This window comes from Halichoeres trimaculatus, unplaced genomic scaffold, assembly GCF_033239565.1.
Source record: "Halichoeres trimaculatus isolate MK-OKI-2021-1 unplaced genomic scaffold, fHalTri1.1 fHalTri1_scaffold_8, whole genome shotgun sequence".
Taxonomy (NCBI): domain Eukaryota; kingdom Metazoa; phylum Chordata; class Actinopteri; order Labriformes; family Labridae; genus Halichoeres; species Halichoeres trimaculatus.
In genome coordinates this window covers 18,049,028-18,070,690 of record NW_027437186.1, presented here as the reverse complement: position 1 = coordinate 18,070,690, position 21,663 = coordinate 18,049,028, and positions in this window count along the sequence as shown.

Here is a 21,663-nt window from a genome sequence, read left to right as displayed (position 1 = left end):
CTTGAGAACACCTCTAATCCGTCAGGTGTGAGATGCATATTTTTCTTGTAATCCCAGTTTTTTCATTCTTCTTTTGTTAAACTCTGCATGTTACATTTATTTTTAGCCAAGCTAGTGGTGTGGCTGCATAAGGATTGGTCTGTTTTTCTGTGAGCTGCTGTGGTTCAGGCTGAACTGTTGGTGTGCTGACCTGCAAGAAATTTTCCAAACAAAATAATTCTAACCTCCAGAGAATAGACGCTCCCACATTTTATCAGATGTTTTCAGACATATTTTAGTTTCTCAGCAAAATACCTCGTAGTTTTTGGGTTGTTAGGAATATTCCACCCAGAAGTTTAAGTAACATCTAAAATCAAATATGGCTATAAACTTAATCCAATAAGTATCTAAAATTATATTTTTACAGATTTTTTATTTACCTTAAACATTTTTTGGCTCATTTATTCTTTTTCAGGGATCAAAGCATCAGCATTAGCAAAATGAACCAAATACAACAAGGTACTCACATGAACGCAGGGGGCGCAAGCCTGGCGCACCCTGCGCAGTGCTAATTTCGTGAGGTGCACCGCCGTGCACTGCCAATTTGACAATTTGGTCGACCGTCTGCGCAGAGATGGGTGTGACGGCGTGCCAGGGGGAGTTGACGGCGCACCAGGGGGAGGTGTCAGCAGATTCATGTTGACGCAGTGACAATTTCGTGCCAAAAAAGTGCGCTGAAAGCTCGCCAGCTCCAACCTGGTCTATCCTCGGCGCAAGGCGGAGCGCACCCCACGCAGCTGTAATTTGGTGACAGGCGCACATGTGCGCACATGTCATCAAAGCCTCAGAGGCAGGTTTCCAGAGTGTCAGGTGCATTTTAATGCTGTAAACAATCACAGCAATCAATATTTAATTTAACCGTCTAAACCGGCATATACATTTATATCTATATTAATTTTCCCGTCACATCTGATGTCAGATTAAAGCCGTTTGTCATAATGGAAAGTTAACCTGATGGCAGCTGGAAGTTTGATGCACATCTTACATTTAAACAATAAACAGCCTTAACATCTGATACTGAGTATCAGAGTAGTAAAATTGAGCTTTTTAGAGCCTACTGTACTCCACTGTACACTGCTCATTTATGGTGCAACTACAGTAAAGCTAAAATGAAAAAGCTACAGGTAGCTTATAATGATGCTTTCAGAATATTTATTAAATTACCTCGATGGTTGAGTGCAAGTCACATTTGTTTATAACAATGTGCCCACATTTTATGCTGTTCTTAGAAACTATACACACAAATTCATAGGTCGTCTGGTTGATTCAGACAACAAAATGATAATGTCACTAACTCAGCTTGCAATGAGCGACACTAAGTTCACATCCTGCTATTGGAAACATTGGTACAAATGTCTCTTTGTGTTTTAAATTGCTGTCATTGTTGTATTTCTATGGATCTAAGGGTCTGGAATAAAGTATAGCTAAGTAGGGATGCACGTTGTTGAATTTTTAAATCATATTTTCTGCGTTATCTCTTTTCAGAAGCATGTCTTGTAGATCTGAAGATTGAAGCACAGTGACTGTGTAAAAGTAAAAGTGTGTGTTAATTTTTTCATGTTATTTACTGAACCTTTACGCAACTCACCGAGATTAAAATTGTTTGTTTTTCAAGAGTATCCTGTTTACATGCAGTTTAAGAAATCAGACTATGAGCTTAGTAAGACCAGGACTGGACTAAGCATAGCTCGATTGACACAAGTGGATAATGTGATTCTCACCAGACTGAGGTTTAACTGGGCAGGTCTCTGTACACCTCGGCATTCAGCATAAAACAAATTTCTCCAGGAAGAGGAAGTAGTTGACCATGAGAACCACTGCTCTCCAACTCAACAAACACCATGTAATGTAATTAACATGCATAGTGTAAGAAATATAAAAAGCTACAGCTGTTCCCATCTTCGTTAGGATGTTGTTTCCTCTTCAGGTGAACTGAAGCTAGTTTGATACACACCCAGCTGCCGCCTATTGAAGCAGAGTGAGACTTCTCGGCAAGAAGTCTGATTCTCTTTTCTGCATGTTTTCCCAGACAGGACTAGACCCTCCACTGTGACAGTGCGAACGAGCTGTGACCTTAGTCAGATTTCTGCGTGCATATAAACCAAGAACTGAGTAAATTATTTTGTTCATGATTCACCAAAAGTAATACAGCATGGTGGATTCAGCCCACACACTAAAGTTTCTGGGTGTGTTTTACAGACTCCTCCGCTCTCCTCTCCTGATAATCAGCACAGAGAATCTACTTCTCAGAATTTTTGTCCCAAAACAGATTCTCTGACAGCTGAGAGGAGGGGAACAGCTTTCCAGCCTTAGTTCTACAAGCTACAAATCCTCTTTCTCTTCCTCCCCATTTACACAAATCCTCACCTCCATCTCCCTTCTCTCTCTCTCCTCACAGTTAATACTTTCTACTTTATAAAGGCTTTTCTGTCATGCCATCATGACAATCTGCTGAGGAGCAAAAACAATGTTGATGTGAGACAAACAACCCAAAAAAGCAGAGACAGTAAAGCTGTCTGAGCAGTCGGTGTGGTTAGGGTCAGTTAGCTTTTTGGTTTAGCTGTAATCTAAAGTGGTACAAAAAAAGAAGCTCTAAGAATCTCGATCAAATGCTCAAATGTTTGTCTGTTAGGGATTGTGTCATCACCAAACCAATGGTATCTTATGAAAAGTCAAGGTTATACAAAGTTCAAAAGAAGTCAATAAAGCTTTGGGGAAATTGAGCAATCCTTCCTCCTCTTCATCACATCTGTGTGAGTTTAAAAACAGCAGCACAATCACACAAGAGCCCAATCACCAACAGCAGAGCTCTGTTATGGCAACTACGCTCTCTGGCAGCAGCACTGCTTGCTCGGGCTCTGTTTGATCTCTTTCTCAAGGGTGCGTCCAGATGGAGGTGTGAGAGGTGAAAGGTTGAATTGTGTTCATGTGTGCTGGATTCCAGGAGTCATACAATGAAATATTATCACTAATACAACATAAACAGAGCTTTGGTTTCAGACCCGAGCTTTTTAAAACACAAATTTTTCATTTTAGGTATGTTCATTTCTGCCCACTGAAAATGAACTAATGAATTAACTACTCTGAGTGCAGTTATTAACACATTTCCCCTGACGGTTTAAAGTGTTAAATACTACATGTACTCCATGCAAGGTTTTAATAGTTAACTAAAACAAGACTAAAAAGGAAAACTATAGTTTAAAATACATTCCAGTTAACTCTAACTAATAAAAACTAGAAAAGAAAACAAAAACAATAATTAAACTAAAACTGTATCTTGTGTTCACAAAACTAACTGAAACTAACTAAAATTGAAGACAAAATTCCCTTAGTTATAGTTTTTGACAATATTAATAGCCTTTAGGATTTAAATGAATCTGAAACATTTTCCCAACCAATTTTACTACAGTTTTCGGCAGTTGTCAGTGCTGTACAGCACCATCATAGCGACGTACTGGGACGAGCTTGTTCACTGCACTGACTGGCTGTGCGTTGTGCGCTGTGCGCGACCAAACGTAGTGGAGCAATGAATCAGAGCTTCTGTAATAGTTTAATTTGTCCCTGAGTCTGACTTTATTGTTACAGAGTCCTAGTTTCTAATTATCAAAGCTCATATTATATTGTTTTATATAATTTATGTTTTTATTATTTTTATTTAATTCATGTTAACATTATTTTATATAGTTCATGTTTATATTTTTATATTAAGTTTATATTATTTTCATGTGTTGAAGGCAGCAGCCAACAGTTCAGTATCAGCATTGACTGAGCAGTGAGCTCCATGTTGGACTGGAAAATAAACAGTATTACAAAATATTTACTCTGACCTTTTTGAATCCTGCACCTGGTTAATAAGGTATGAAAAACTAAAACTAAACTAAAACTAAGCCTTGTTGCAAAATTACAACTAAATAAAAACTAGAATGCCTGCTCCAAAACTAATTAAAACTAAACTGTAATGGAAAATAAAATGTCAAAACTAACTAAAACTAAACTATGATGGAAAAAAATGTCAAAACTAACTAAAACTAAACTATAATGACAAATCCAAAACTATTTTAATCTTGACTCCATGTCATGTTGCATCTGTTTTGCACACTTAAACTGTTTCTAACTCCCTTTTTTTATTATGGTCTAGTTTTGGGGGTTAGTAGGTCTTAAAATGGTATTTAACAAGTGATTGTCAGAAGTCAAAAGTCACCTCTGAAGCACTGAACCCTGAAGTGTTTCACTTTTTCAAAGCAAATCAACTTTGAAATAACTTTCAGAGAATCAAAACTGTTGGCTGGGTCACCTCTAGGTGATGGATCTTTTTAAGTTTCATATTTTATGAAATAGTTTATGTTTTTAACAAGAAAATAAATCTTTTATATCAATAAGGTTATTACAAAAATATTTAAAGGTCCCATATTATGCTCCTTTTCTGCAGTTTAATATGGATCAATGATGTCTTCATGAAAGACATCAATGATCCATCAGACTTGCCCCTGATTGGTCAAAAAAGGGAATCGCTGACGTCGGCAAATCCCAAAAATCCAAACCGCTCGTTTTAGATCAGGATTTTATATTCACAAGCACTACAAAGTACAGGTTTTGTCATTAAATATCACATTTTGTGGGCTGGGAGGAAAGCTAAAGACCCACAAATTTCACTAAAAGACTTATTAAAGTGATTTTTGCATAATATGGGACCTTTAAGCAAGAGAAATCACAAAAACAAGAGGAGGGACTTCAATACACAAAACAGAGCTGTGCCTCAGTGGTGGGGTCAATTGTCTCTCAGAGGGTTCAAACAGTGAAAGTGAATTAAGTAATCCATTTACAGCATTCAGTGCTGATCATCAGAGTTGTTCTTGCACAAATATAACACTTTTTTCCTATGTTTGTTTTTATCTTGGTAAATATTGTGATCATGTGATAACCCTGGGCCCCCAAAATCTGACTCAGACAACAGTTTATTGTTTTAATTTGTTGTAAAATTGTGAAAAAGTATTTAAAATGAATAATATATATGCCAGATGAAAGAGTAGATTTAAAGGTTTTTTTTTAATCATCCAGCAGTGAATATTCAATAGGATTTTAATTTATTTTGTGATGGCCCAAAATGTGTCCTAAGTTTTTGTCAACACAGTCAGGTATTTATCAAAAAGCAACAAAATCAGATAATCACTTGGTCAGCTTTATTCCTGAAGACCCTCCTTCTCCTGATGATGATCTGCCAAAGGCTATAAGGTTACATACAGGCCGTGCTGGCTAAGATGATGGCTAAATTTATGTACAGCAGCTATTCTGGTGTCATCCCCTTTTCCATTTTTGTAGACATTTTCCCACTTGTGCTAGAATTTAGCTTTGGTGCTACTTATCAGATGTTGTCCTGCTGACATTATGAATGTAAAATTTAACACTATTAACTGCAGCTTAAGGTCACCGTGCTGTTATTTAGGAGCATGTTAGCTAGCTGATGTTAGCATTTAGCTCCCTCTGTCACAGAGCAGCTAGCTACTGCCTTTGATCTAAACTGTTTTGGTTTCATATCATGAAGTATTCACACTTCAATGCTCTTCAGAGACTAAATAAATATCCTGAAGGTCCTTTGGTAGTTTCTAAAATGTGCTAAAAATCTTTTTTATTGGTTCTTTTTGTTGGTTTTTGTCGTCTGTATCTGTGCATTGTCCCTGTGCACAGTGTCACTGTCCCCTCTTCATAACTGTCATGAAAAGGTCAGCAAAGGCCTGCAGGTAGAAGAAGATGACGTCCAGTTATAAACAAAACAGACAGTGGGGGGTCTGATATGGGCTTTACCCTGGGCGACAACAACATCTGGTGAATTTTGTGTGTGTGTTAATCTCAGTAGAGTGTGTGTTTAAAGTGCAGCAGGATGATCTGGGAGAGGAGAGAAAGAGGGGGGGCTAAGCTTGTTGTTAGAAACAGATTCAGAGGAAGGGGATGGGAAATCCCTCACTGTGATTGTCTCTGTATCTCCCTATGGATTTGGAGTCAGTCCCCCCAACAACCCCCATTCATCCTACTCTGGCCCTCCTACAGTTGGAGTATAAGCAGCGTTTCCCAGACAGCAACAAAAAATGATTAAGAAGAGGTTAAGCTTGTGCTAATGTTCACAACATATCAAAAAAATTCCCCGTCCAAAGCAATGAGATTATTTTAAAGTGCTACACAAACCTTTAGACCTCCGCTCTGATTTTCATCATCTATAGACAAGGGATTCAAATGAGAGTGATGAGATTTTAAGGTTAAAGGACAATTCCTCTTCTTAGCTTGTTTTTAGGCCTGCACAATGTATGCCATGCTTTGGTTGTTAGTGATCTATCAGATCCAAAGTTTAGGACTATAGCTTTGGACTTCAACTTACATCAGGGCCAGTCTCCACTAATGGTGCTTTTAGGCTGTCTTTTTGTAAACAAAACTAATACACTTTACAGAAAAGCTGTCAGCTGGTTTTTGTCATTGTGTTCTCAGCAGTCTTTTGAATATCGTTCAACTTTTTGAACATCACTCTGCAGTTGTTGTTGTTGACTAAATGATACCATTTTTGGCAACAACAACAACAACAACAAAGCCAGAAGGGGAAAATGACTACACACCTCTTTTGAGGGTTAGATTTCCAAGTCTAAACCCGCTTGCGTAAAGACAGAAATCTTCAATGAATAAAGGAAAATGCTGTCAGTGGACACAGGCCCTTATGCTAAATTAGCTTTTCTAGTTTTTAGATCTGTCACAGAACTTTAGTTTTCATCAAGAGTTGCTTCCCTGCAAACAACACAAAATGTTTGTAATGTCCTAAATTACAAATACTTTTGTTACTGTTTGCTAACCAAGCTTTTGTGACTGGTGTATTAACCCCAAAGTGGATCTTTGCTTGTAGGAAAGTTGACAAGTAGTGAACAGAGATAGAGGTGATGTCAAGTTGAACATACCTGAATAAGATTTCTAAATCTGGAGTGCAATAGCACAGGGTTTTTAAGTTTACCCTGATGGTTTCTGTCAGCCAGTCATTCATCAAGAAAAGATGTCCAACATAACAAACATATCAAAACAGACAGAAGTAGAAAAGACATTATTACGTAACAGTACCCCTCTCAAACCCCTAGGTAGACTGCTCAGTGCTTGATTTGTGCCATTCCTGAGAAGAAGAAGTTTTATTTCTTATTGTTTCGTAACATCATAAGTTCAGTTTCACATTGAACACATTCGAACATCTGTAAACCCTCACAGTGATTCACAGAAAAGATATTTTAAACAAAAAAAGGGACAAACAGATTATACTGGGCTAAAGTTGGCAGTGCTAAAAAAAAAAGGGCCTGCGTGCTGCTCGGTCAAATAAATAAAAGGTTAGCCACGGATAAATCCAAGCAAACGCAGCAAGAGGCCAAAAGGCAACACCAAGTTCACCTGGATGCTATTTCTGGCGAAATGCTCTCACAACAGAGGCGGAAGGATTGGATTTCAGCGCCGAGGCCCAGTGGCTCCGAGCTAGTGGCTCTGGGCTAAAGGCTAATCGGACACGAGAGACGACCAGTCAGGCATGATGAGAAGGTAGAGAGAGAAAAAAAAACAAATAGAAAGACGGAGCAAAGTAAGAGAAGGGGGTTCTGTTGCTAGCAGTAATACATAAACAGCCAGAGGGATGAAGTTTAGTCAGTGGCCGGGGGCAGCAGTCCTATTTGATGCCTGATTAACAAATTAATCTGCAGTCCTACTCAATATGGATTAATGGGCTAAATATAGCTCTCATTAATCTGCCATAGAAATAATGACATTAGCATCATTAAGAGGATCTGGATAGTTAGCATTATATCCCACTGCCCACTTTACCTCTGTGTGTGTGTGTGTGTGTGTGTGTGTGTGTGTGTGTGTGTGTGTGTGATAGAGGAAAGTTTCTCAGATTAACCACTGAGCATTGGCATCGTATGGAGTAATACTTAAGTGGTTCAAGTCAATTAAAAGTAAAGACTGCCAGGCCTGAGGGTATGTTAGAGACACTGTTTAAATAGCACGGTCATAGAATAATAAAGTAAGGGCAGAGGGTTTGCTGTGGATCCTTAAACAATCTTAAAACGTTGTACATTTCATTTATAGCATGTAATGTCCTTAAAAAAAAATTAAAAATCTTAATTTTGACTTTAAAACTTCTTCAATTTTAGGTATCATTTTTATTTACATACATCTTTCTTAACCCTTTTAAGGAGGTCAGTTGATTTAGCCTTCTTTGCTGCCAATAGAATGAATTTGTTACACTGGAAAATTCACAAACCAAATTGTTGAGTGACTGTTAAATCTGGTTAATAAGAGAAATGTTGTGTTTGTTTTTGTCTTGTTTTGAAACCTGATTTTACCCTGTATAGATATATAATTTGAATATTTTGGCAATGAATTGAAAATGTATTTGATCACGAGCATGCGTTGATCTGCCTTGATGACATGTTATATGCTGTGTTGTTGTGAATGTGTCAGCATCTGTATCTGTCAAGGTCTGGACCATAGACTGTAAAAATTGGACGTCCTCTTGCTCGGCTCGAAGTGAGGTCACCACAAAAACTGCTCCCCCTGGTGGCTGGCTGCAGTATAGGTTAAAAAAATCTGGTTATCCAGTCATTCCAGATGGGCTGTGGTCAAACTTTGCAAAATTAGTACTCCTCGTAGAAATGTTTCTCACGTCCAATTGTTGTGGTGATAGTTATAGGTGGTTAAAAACAAGGCTTTACTTAACGTTTAACGATGACTGACAGCTGCCGTTCTTGTGTATTTTTGGGGGGGATCGTGAAATATGTCGAGAGGTAGAGTCAAGAAGTGATTAGACTCTCGAAAGAAAAAAATTATTATTATTTTTGTCACTTGGCTCCACTCAGATCCTCCCAGAATCCCTCACAGTCTCTACTGCACAAACTCTGGCTGCAATTGCTGCCAATGGCTGCGCCTGTGACGGGCGAATTTTGGCTTAAAAACCGTACAGTGAGAAATGGCGGAGCCACGTTGTCCACTGTATATACAGTCTATGGTCTGGACCTGTGTTTGTATTGTTGTCATTTATAAATATTAAAAGTATGAAGAAAAAAAACCTTGTGAATCAATTTAGCTATTTTAAAGACTTTAATGCCCATTTTTATGTTTTTTTCTTCTTTTTGAGCACCTGCACACCCTCTGTGACTCAACAGTTACTCCCTTGTTACAGATCACCAGCTGGCAAGCCCTGCATGTTGTCAACCAGCCTGCTACACGTATGGATTTAGGCATTCACAAAGCACCTCCCCACCCCATCGCCCTCTACCATTTCTGTTCCACCCTGTGTCTTCCTTAGAGATCCTAAAAAAGATTCACTGCAGATTAAAGCTGATGAACTTTGAAACATTTATGTGCAGCTCCTCTGGTCATGTATAAGAGCAGGTTACAAACAGATTCTCCCTGTAATGTTTGTCTGATCCTCAGCCCATTGGGTGCAGAGTTTTTTCTAAGAAACCTTTGCACATGAGTTAGTCCAGACCTCTAAAGCGTGACGGGGTGAATGTCTGGTTATGTGAGATTCGTGACTCTCTGATGAAAACCTTAAATCTCATTTTTGGTGGTTGTCATGCTTTGCAATCCTGCATGCCTCTCTCTAAGATTTGAAGAGCCCCACAGACAGTTTCACTTATAGAATTTACTTTTGTTCTTACGTATGAAAACACAGACATGTATTTTTTTTAAGTGGACTGCAACAACTCTGCACCCTGTTGGAGCAGAGTTAGAGGTAAACACAAGTTTTCAGGCCTCAAACTTGTCTCGGTGCCTCTGCTCTAAATGAAAAAGATATTTGACCATAAAATCTAAGCCTTCAGCATTCAGCCACAAAATCTTAGCCTCTATAATAGCCTGTGTCAGTTTCTTTCATCAGCTACACATCAGTAAAGAAGACAGCTCCAGAAAAGGGTTCTCCTCTTTGATGTTCATTGACTGACACTTGAATATGACATTTGTCACAGTCCTTTTAGATGTCTGAATAAAGAAAACTGTGAAGCTCAAGTACGGCAGCACTGGATCTGTCTCAATGCAGCATTGCGTCATTCGTATTTATCTGCAGGTGATCTGTGGGAAGAGTAAGTGCACTGCGACGTAAACCTGAAAATGGACCTGGTAATGTTAAAACACACTGACTGTGAGGGTGTTTCTGCATGAGGCTCAGAGATAAGAAACAGTGAGGAGGAGGAGGAAGGGTGGGCTAAAAGAAAGACAATATGTGAAAAAGAGGGTCTCTCTCATACACACACACACACACACACACACACACACACACACACACACACAGATGTCGGTGTAATGTGCAAAATATGGACATGACATGTACATGAGAAACACATTCTTTCACACCCAAGCACACACTCTGTTCTCATGTTTTCAGTAAATATCTCTCTCTCTCTCTTTCTCACACACACACACACACACACCACTAAATTTCCAGCTGTGCAGACACAGCCACTCAAACTATAATACAAGGAAAAAACACAAATATCAGCGGTAAAAAGAGGGCACAGCGTCTTTTCCCTCTCAAACGAAGCTTAATGCCCCTGGAGGACATTAGGAATATTATATTTGTGAGTGTTTGTGTTACTCAAAACCAGAAAGCTGAAACCTTACAGAAGAGCAGGCTGTGTGATGTTATCCGGGGTGTTAGACGAACCATTGGTAAGAAAAACAACCACCGAAGAACACTTGAAGCGGCCCGGTCTTCAAACAAAATCTGTTTTTCTGAAATGCGCAGAATTGGACCCCTGAATTCTTCACTGTGAACTTTTTTGAGACTTAAAGCAAGATGTTTTTGTGTGTGTGTGTGCAAAGAGGAAAAAAAATAACATAAAGTGAAAGTGAATAAAAAAGCTTTCTTACCTTTCTTTAAAAACTGGAAGAGCTGAAGAAGAGAGTGTTCTGCTTTCTTCAGACTGGACCTGATGTTTTCATAGACCTCTGAGGTGTGTGTGTGTGTGTGTGTGTGTGTGTGTGTGTGTGTGTGTGTGTGTGTGTGTGTGTGTGTGTGTGTGTGTGTGTGTGTGTGTGTGTGTGTGTGTGTGTGTGTGTGTGTGTTTAAGGTCTGTTGTTAATAGCTCTCATTATGATCAACCTCTAATCAGTAAAAATAGCAATGTAGGTCAGTGTTTAGTCTGCACACACACACACATATACACACACACACGCACACTTTCTGGGTGTTTCACATGATCGTTAAATTTCATGGCACATGTGTGTATGTGTGTGTGTGTGATTACATGGTGTAGGGGTCTTTGAGGCCACTTAAGCCCTGTGGTCACATAGGGGCCTCCACACACACACACTCACACACACACACTTACACAGAGCACAGAGTGAGGTCATAGGAGGGAGAGTGACAGCTACAGGAAATGAAACACACCTCAGATTACACTTAAACAACATGAACTAACATTTAAAACATGTGGCTTTGCACGGCTCTGGGTTTCAATCACCGCGGCGTGTTTCTTGATTGAGAACTTTCAGTCTCCCGTCGCCGGCTTTAAACACAAACACAGAGGGAAAGAGTGTGAAAATGTCACTCGGAGAACACCCAGGACTTTCTCTATTTTTTTTCACTCAATCTTGCTCTTTTTCGTCTCCTTCATTTTCTTCCTGTGGGTGTCTGCGCACTCTGCAAAGAAGCAGATATCAAGGCTTATTTTTCCCTCTCTTCATAAGAAGCCATCTGCTGCTGCTGTTTAATATTAAAATGGGGTTTTCAGAGTTAAGTAAACCATCACAGTAAACACACACATGCATCTAGTAACTCTTCACTTGCTGTCACTCACCCGACATCACAGGAGCAGTTCTCCACCGGGGTATCATCGTTAAAAAGTGTGATGCTGCCTCACTAACTTCACTGTTACATCCGTGCAGAGCCTGAAGTGAGCGATGAAAGGAGTCTACGTGCTAAAGCAGCTGCAGCTCATACAGCCTGTATAAATGTGTTTATGGCTGGTTAGCTGTGTTGAGTATTTAACAAGTGACTGATCATAACAAAGCCACAACACAGTGGTGAAAACTGAATTTAGTGTGGAAGAGTTCCTGATGTGTCCACTTGGGGCTGGCTCTATACACCAAGAAGGTCCCATAAACCTCTGTGTTAAGAGGTGCACTTAAACTAGAACTAAACATGTTTAATTTAATCATAAAAATTCTTGAATTACACAGAATTCATGGGGTTAATAAGCAATAAATCACACAACCCATGATTATAACTCAACCTCTAATTTCACTAATTAGGGCTGTGACTGAATTAAAAATAACAAAAATGATAGTGATAATAAAAATAATACTTTTTATTTGCCAAGTAATTTTCATCACAGTATTTCAATGTGCTACAGAGTTAAACAAGATAGGAAACAAGTCTAACTGCCTTCAGGGAAAGCATTTTTTTAAAAAAAGGTTTTGAAGCCCCTCCTAAAGAGTCATTGTTTGTGGAGCCCTCCGGTGGTCGAATAGGGTATTCCACAGACGAGAAGAGGCTGAGCCAAAAGCCTGATCTCCCATGGTCCGTAGCTTGGTTCTGGGGGGCTGGGGGGAGGTAGTTGTTACCAGAGTGGGGGCGTGACCAAGGGGCAACATCCGTTTAGCAAAAATGAAGCCTACACGGAAGTGCTAAATGTTGCTGTTCAACAAGAATCCACTTGAGGCTGGCTGCAGAAAGACCGTAAGTCAAGTACACACCCAGCCATAAAAACAGACTTTTACGGCATTAAAATGCATATTTACAGCCTGGTTCAAAAAAAGTCCTGGGTCTAAAACACTGATTTCACTATCAGCACACACTGTACGGTGAGTGATTTTTTTTTTCTAACTCTGCGGTTTAGAAGTTTTTAGGATTGTTTGATTTTCCAGTCAGAGGCACAGCTCAGGTCAAGTGACTTACGAGCGCCCTGTAGCTGTTTGAAATGAAACTCACAGCTGGCGTCATGAAGAAAGTGGCTGCGTCCACGGATTGGCTTCATTTCAAATGTCAGGAACAGATGGGTGACGTCACAGAGGCTAGATCAGTGTTTTATACAGTTTATGGGTGTGACGTGGTTTGGGATGTGAGTAGTTTTTTGAGGTAAGAGAGATTAGCGTTTCTGTGGATGCAATGACATGTTAGAAGAACCCAGATTTGTGTCTGTTTTACCTCTCTCTTTTTTAAGTTGCGTTTTTGGGCATTTTTGCCTTTGTTAGATAGGACAGCTGAAGAGAAAGACAAAATGTGAGAAGTAGATAGTGGGATGCAATATGAAGCAAATCATAAAAGCAGGGAGGTTTCTTTTTCCCGACATCTGTCCTGCAGCCTTTTGGAAAGTTGCCCTTTCAGGTATCCTCTACCAGCAAAAATGTATTTGAAAGAGGTATTGATAGAAGGTGGCCAGTGAATTACAGGGGGAATATCTTCTTACGACATAATAAAGCAAGATGACAGAATTTAATAGTCATGACAGTGATCAAACAGTGTTTCAAGAGGGGGACGTTATCTACCCCAGAACTAAATAAAGACCCTATCAAAACACAGCTCTCAGAAAGCATATTTAGCCTGCCTTGCTATTGGGATGATCCCACCCCAGTAAAAAGAGCACATGGCTAATGCTGGAGCACCATGTCCCACTTCATTAGAGTGAAATCCACATTTTAAGAAGAAAAAGAGGAAAGGAGATGGAGAGAAAAGAAGCTGATTTCAATGGGTCTTTGACCCCCAGAGCTGAACTTTCACAAGAAAGTTTGAGCTAATACCAGCAATGCAGATTCAAATCTAGCTGGAATCATACATATTTGTGTTTCTATATAAAGGTATAATATTAAGAATTTTATCGGTATCTCTAAGTGGATAGTTTTAAGTTGCTTGTCAATGAGTCTAAACTTTTCCGAAGTTTGTTTACAGGCAATTTGCAGCTGAACTATAGCCACAAAGTTTGCTTATTTCTGTTTCTTGAGCTGAAATGACTAATACTAAGTGAAATCCCATCTTAAGACACAATGAATAAAATCACCCCTATAGCTTTATTTTCCTGCCACTTAGAGATAAAGAAGAGGGGGATTTGACAAAGCAGTTTTCACACATTCAGCCAACATGTGCATGAATTCACAAGACGACTCAGACCATGTTGTTCCTCTCTGAAATAAAGATTTTTCTGAAACAGTTTTGCATTAAAACAAAGGAAGGAGCAGTGAATGAAAAAAATGAAACATCTGAGAATCATAAAAGAAAAACATACTTTAGAGTCATCAGTATGTGGTGCTCCTTCTAAACTTGTCTTTCAGTCTGAAAACAAAAAACCTTTGTAGTACAGAGGGATTGCTTTAAAGTGGGTGACTTGCATGATTTTTACTGACAGTGGTTACAATTGATTCCATAATTGCATTCTTTCATGGTGGGGAAAACTCTCGTACAGCATCATACCCTCCACAATTCATCTGTATACTCAGGATGTCTAAACATATATTTTTGTCAGTTTGACTGAATATGCTCCTGCTGTCTCAGGTTACATGCTGACCCTGCAGCACAGCCACTGATTACTGTAAACTAGACACAGACAGATGTTAATGGGCCATACTGTCTCCAAATGACACCGAGATCCTCCTTCGAAACAAGCAAAATAATTGCTGTCTCGACCACAAACCTCGTCATAAATCATCACTGGCATCAGAGACTGACTCACAAAACAGGAACATTATAGATTTTTAAACACTGGCACAGAATCATCAGATAACAGCTCACTTACAAATTGGATTTAAAGGATTTCTGGAATGAGGCCTCGCAAGCTTTGGTGGAAGATATCCAACGCAGAGTCCGGGCTCCAATCCAACGTCTTTGTGCTTTTTTGTGCCCAAATTTGTCGACGGACATTTGTACTTGGGTAATTGAGAGTTGGCATATGCAGCCCAGATTGTCTTACCATCTCATTATTGTGAAATAAACACCCAAATATGAAACTCTCTACCTCATGCATCAACATGAACTCTTCCTACACCTGGCTGTAGAGCAATGAGGTGTATTTTTCTTCTTCTTTGTGGGGTTTGTATACCAGGGTTCATAGTATGCCGGAAGATCTGTATGTAAAACTGTAATAACTAAAAGCAAAGAAGGAGAGTATGAGAGTCTAAAATCTTTAAATATTTAAGCCTTTTACAGTCGAAAACAACCCTCACCGAGACAAATCAGACTTGTGTTTTTTCAACAAGTAAATTCTGACTTAAAGGCTGCTGCAGCAAAGCGAGAATATCAGCAAAAACTGTGAAGTAACACGGTCATTTGGAAAAGACATGAAAATCACAAAGGAGGGAAGTTGTAAAGTGTGTGTGTGTGTGTGTGTGTGTGTGTGTGTGTGTGTGTGTGTGTGTGTGTGTGTGTGTGTGTGTGTGTGTGTGTGTGTGTGTGTGTGTGTGTAGCGTTAAGAGGACGGCCTGTGAGATGAGGAGAGGGGATTATCGACACACAGCTAATCTCTTTATTCCACTCAAATCTGCATTGCCTCAAAAGAAAAACACTTCCTTACACACTTTGAGCAACTGCACACACGCAAACAAGTGTGTCTGATAGACATCATGAGCTAACATGGTGACTAGACTTACACATATGCAGACCCCACATGAATAACACATACACATGCTATCCATGTCTCAAACTCAAACTGTGCATTGCATGCTTACATTTGATGCAAACATACCTATTTAAATACAGCTTCCTAATCTTTCTGTGTTAGCTTTTTTTATTTTAGGTAAAAGTTGTTCGCTGGTTAAAAGAAACCCACATAGAGAAATATTTTAATGCATATGAAAACCTTAACTGACAGCAACATGTGTCTCATTGTTCCCCTCTTTGGAGTTGGAGACTGTTAATAGCTATGAAGTGATGATGGTGACTTGACTTAGGGTTGAATACTCATGTCCACACTTTTTCTACTTTTGCAGACTGGTGCAGACTTTTGCAAAAGTCGGCACGTTCCAAAGGCTATCCAAACAATTCCCACAGTCTACAAACAGGCCTGTTGCTTTTTTTTACATGTACACATTTCTAATATCTTTGTGTTCCTTGTCAAAAATGACCTGTCCATTAAGACCCATCATAAAACTAAAATAATACAATCATCATAACTTTTTTGGTGTTGGAATGTCTTATTTCAATGTAAAGACTGGATCTACAGGAATTTTCATACTGTTGAGTAAACACAACATTCAAACTGCGCTCCTCCTCCTTGGCTCAGTGCCAGCAGCAGCACACACCCACTGCTTCTTAATGCTCACGAGCCAAGCAACTACCTGTAGCATCACATTTTGAAGTGGGAGAGCTGTGCACCTGACTTGGCATGTTTGCACAAGATGATCAAGGGTATTGACACATGACACATACCGACTCGCTTCGCTCTTTATACCATGCTGCTCTCCAAGTGCCTGAAAGCTTTATCTGTTTGGCGTTCATTTCACTTTGGTTGTGTTTTTCAATGTTACCACGCTTACATTCTGGTCAGAAACATCTAATACAACCAAAACATCATCATACAGGCAGAGTAGAGGGTTTGAAGCAGATATAGACACTGACACACATGTATAAAGACCCAAAAGTGGCGATTAAGCGAGATTATTCCTGTAAAAGTTGACGTCTTATTTTAAGGAAAATCCTTCAGACACTACTTTAAAACCTACTGTTGCAAACAAAAAGGACTCATGTGTTTCTTTATCAAGAAACTGTGAATGAATTCTTGATTAGATGAAGAAGAATATATTCATTATTGAAACCACTGAGAAGATTAAACTCTGTTAAACCTTAAAGGCTAGAACAGGCATGAGCAAACTACGGCCCGGGGGCCACATGCTGCCCGTTAAACGTTTTAATCCGGCCTGCCGAACTTGAAAAAATTAAATGAATAAACCTTGTTAATGTTTTATTTTCCCTGCAACTCTGATGATTCCCACTTGATGGCGCACTGTAGATACATTGGCTTTGTTGAGGTGAAGCGTAGGCCTATTACTCCATGTTTGCACTTTACCCTCTGACCCATCAGCCCTTCTGTAAAGATGAACAGACCTAAGAAAAGGAAAGTGGACAAGAATGTAGAGTGTTCAATAAGAAGTGGACAACTAAATTTTTTTATACTTAACACCAATCATCTGCTGTTTGCCTCATATGCCAAGAAACTGTGGTGGTTTTTTTAAGAGTATAATATTAGCCATCACTTTGCCACAAAAAAAAAACAGAAAAAAAAAGTCAGTTTTTTTTTTTTTTTTTTTTTGTTTTGAAACAGAATAACGAAAGAACAAACCTACAATACCTAAAAATACCATTATAATTCCATTCTCTCATATTCTATTTTTAATTTCATAACAAAATCAAAACAGCGAAAAATAGACCGTCATTTGTTTTCTGATTTTTGATTTGAAAGCGTAAAATTGAATAACAAGTCGTTATCCATTTTCCAATTTTGGATGCTAAAACGGATATGGAATGAACGAATGATACCCTGATAGTTACCAAAGCACTCCATCCATCTACTCCTGGTCCGGCCCCTCTGTCAAATGTTAGAACCCATTGTGGCCCACGAATCAAAAAGTTTGCCCACCCCTGGGCTAGAATGATAATAAAATACACATGCATGGTTCAAATAACACCTTTAAGTTTTGTCTGAAATTCACATGAGTTTGTCTTTAAGGAATGTTTTTGAGAATTTAGGATTAGAAAGGGTAAAACAGGAAACAGGACCGGAGTAGGGGGTAACGTGGGAAAGCGGCTGCAGTTTGGACTTAAAACCCAGGTCGACTCCTTGAGGGGTGAATGCCCTAACTGCTAGGTGGCATTTCACACAAATGTGGGCTCAAGTTGCACACATCTTAGTTCAGCCTTTGTGGGTCACTTTGACACATACCAATAGTATCTTTTATTTTCATCTAGATAAAAAAGTATTTTAACATTTTTCCAAATGTAATATATTGAGATTGAACTTTAAGCTTTATGTGCACACATCAACTCAAAAAAAACCTCAGGTTTGTTTAATGAAATTTCACTCATATCTCATGAACATACAGTAGGTTACATCAACGGTTTTAAACCATGGAGTTATTACTGCATTCATCCCAGTGAGTCTATTTGGCTTTGGTCTTTTAAAATAACAAACACAGTATGTCAGCTTAAGGTTGAAGTGGTATTTTTGAGCGTAAATTCAAACCCCCTCAGTAAGATAACTCCCTTAGCATTGTTCAACAAAAAGAGCTGTCTGAAAATAGTTTTTGTCTTCATGCCATCCGTGGTGCGAGGTTGAGAGGGGCAGGGTTTCCTGCAGTGCTGGTACTGCACTGAGCCACGACGGGGTGGAGGCAAATCACAGTGGATGGATTGTGGGGGATTGTGTCATGTCATATTTCACTAAATCAGCCGCGTAACCCTCGATGAAATTACTTTTTCTAGGTAAGAATGGTTGGGCAAAATGTTTATGTTCCAGTTTTTTGTATTCTTGTGAGAGCAGTTTCATCACACACACACATACATACACACACACACACACACACACACACACACACACACACACACACACGTCTCAAGCTCAGTCTTTGTCTCCCTCGGGTCTCCAAATCACGAGCACCTGAGACGTCACAATGATCCTGTTTATGAGAATGAGATCAGAGATATTCTGGGTCACAGCACCACACATGACTTAGTGCACTGGTTTTATCAGATTAAAACATACACACCATATGCACATACATACATAATGTACATACACCCACACTCAGAAAGGCTCCAGATGACAGATCATGACTCACTCAGATAATTAAACTGTGTAATTATCAGCCTACAGTGTTTTAGTCTATTTTCACGCTTATTTAGGAAAACTCTTCTTATTGCATTTGGAGATAGCTCACCCTCTTTTACACACACATTGTGCAAATCTGTCTGCTTTGGGATCTGCTACTGACTCTACATTAATGCCTGCCCCAAAGTTATGCTAGGGAAGGGTTTTTTTTGGTCATTTTTTAGAGTAATATCAACAGGGTTTAAGTTGTGCTGATCATTTTATTACAATAAATTGCCTTTTACTGAATCATCTTTTTGTTATATTATTAGCACCACCTGTGCTTAAAAGTTTGATGCATTCTGTCATTTCTCCAACAATAGACCCATTTGTTTCATATGCACATCTCATATGATGTATCATTGTGTAGCATGCATCAAGACAAATAACAAAAATCAGCATTAGAAGCAGAGCTATTGGTCACTACGGCAATGAGAAACAGAAATCAAAGACATAAAAAAAAAGATTTTACTCACAACTCCTCTCTGATCCAGGATTTTCACCTAAAACTGCAAAGCAATTAAAATCAATCTAATTTCATAAACTATTCTTTTACTTAGCTCATTTTGTGCTTGATGATTTGCAACCTTCAAACTGCAGCAGCAGCAGATGAATCCTTTTCTGTTATTATGCTGCACTCTGCTGGAGAATAGTTGCCATTACAACCCAACCCTGTGTGTCCCGCAGATTTTGTTTGTTTATTTGTTTTGTCTTTTTTTTCTTTATAAACGAAATAAGTTTTTATCACAAAAGGTCTAATGCTGCTGTCTTGGATTTCATTCTGAGCTATAGGATCTGTTTTCCACATTTTTGTGCCATCCACTCTGAAATCATTAAAAAGCATTTTAAAAGTTGGATGCACTGATTTCTTTTGTTCATTTCAGAGCTTTAGTTGTAAACTGCTTAAATTCTGAATCTATGTGTTTTGACTGAGTTTAACACTACTTTTGAACTGATCATCCATTTCATTCGTCGTAAAAATAGTCATCACAGTTTATTCCAGTGTGTTTCATAACCACGACAAACCCCTCATAGGAAATTTTCCCTCTTACCTTCAATGACATTTAGTTATTTTCTGCCAAGCAAATTGTTTGAGCTTCTCCTTGGATTAACAATCAGAGGACTCAGAAAGCCAAGGGGTGGCAAGAAATGTGTCTGACCCTCCTGAAATGTTAAACTACAGCTCTGGCTCACTTACAATTTCTCTGAAATCAGCATCTCTACATGTTTGACAGCCATTCCATTCTAGTGTCTGTTGAATTCCAACGCAGGCACAACTCATTCTACTTACTAGGGTGTTGATTAGGTGATCACCTGAACCTAATCTTGTTTAGCAAGGAAAAGAATGAAAACCACTGCTGAGGTCATCACTATCCTGTATGGTAAAAACAGTACCTCAAAAGTAATTGGAATCACACAAAAAACGACTTAACATGCCAAAACAGTTGAAAAGACAAGCTTTGAGTAATGAAAAGAAGAGTTCAATACTGGCTTTGCTGGCAGAGGGATACAGTGAACGTCTGAATTTCTAAGACGGCAGTTCATAAGAACAAAGACGAGCAGCCGACATTGGGGACAACAAAGCTACAAGCTGGCAGAGGGTGAAAACGACTCTCCACTGACTGGGGTGACTGTCAACTCATTCAAATGTCACTCAGAAACCACAGGATGACATCAAGTGACTTACAAAAAGAATGACAAATGAGAGCTGGGGTGAAGTGCACAGCAAGAACAGTTCGAAACAGGCGCCTTAGAGGCAGGGCTCAAGTCATGTAAAGCAAGAACGAAGCCCCTCATCAATGACAATCAAAGAAGAGCCAGGCTGAGGTTTGCAAAAGACCATATGGATTGGACCGTAGAGGACTGGAGTAAGGTCATCTTCTCTGATGAGTCCAATTTTCAACTTTTCCCAACACTTGGTCGACTAATGGTTAGACAAAGACCTGGAGAGGCCTACAAGCCCCAGTGTCTCGCACTTACTGTGAAATTTGGTGGAGGATCTGTGATGATCTGGGGGTGCTTCAGCAAGGCTGGAATCGGGCAGATTTGTCTTTGCAAAGGACGCATGAATCAAGCCACGTATAAGGTCATCCTTGAAGAAAACTTGCATCCGTCTGTTCTGATGATGTTCCCCAACTCTGAGGACTGTTTTTTTTCCAGCAGGACAATGCTCCATGCCACACAGCTAGGTCCATCAAGATGTGGATGAAGGACAACCAGATCAAGACCCTGTCATGGCCAGCACAATCTCCGGACCTAAATCCTATTGAAATCATCTGGAACGTGATTAAGAGGGAGATGGATGGTCACAAGCCATCAAACAGACCTGAGCTGCTTGAATTTTTGCGTCAGGAATTACATAAGTTCACCCAACAGCAATGTGAAAGACTGGTGGAGAGCATGCCAAGATGCATGAAAGCTGTGTTTAAAAATAAGGGTTATTCCACCAAATATTGATTTTCAAAGTCTGCCTAAGTTTAAACATTAGTATTTGGGTGTTTAAGGTAAGTACAAACTTGGTTTATTGGCGTTATTTGAAGTCTGAAACACACAGCACCCTTTTTGTTATTTTGGCCCTTTGTCATTTTTTAAATAGAAATGCTAAAAATGACAATGCTCTTTTTTGGAATTTTGGAGAAATGCTGTCAGTTACGGAAGGGTATTGCATTCACGTGAAGAAAAAAAAAACTCAGGTTTTTCAGAGTAATTTATTCTTCGGTTTGTTTTTTGAGGTAATTAATTTTGTTTTTCTGATTAATATTTTTTTTATTGGTTTGTTTTTTGTTATAATTTTTTCTGTTTTTATGAGTATTTTTGCGGTAAT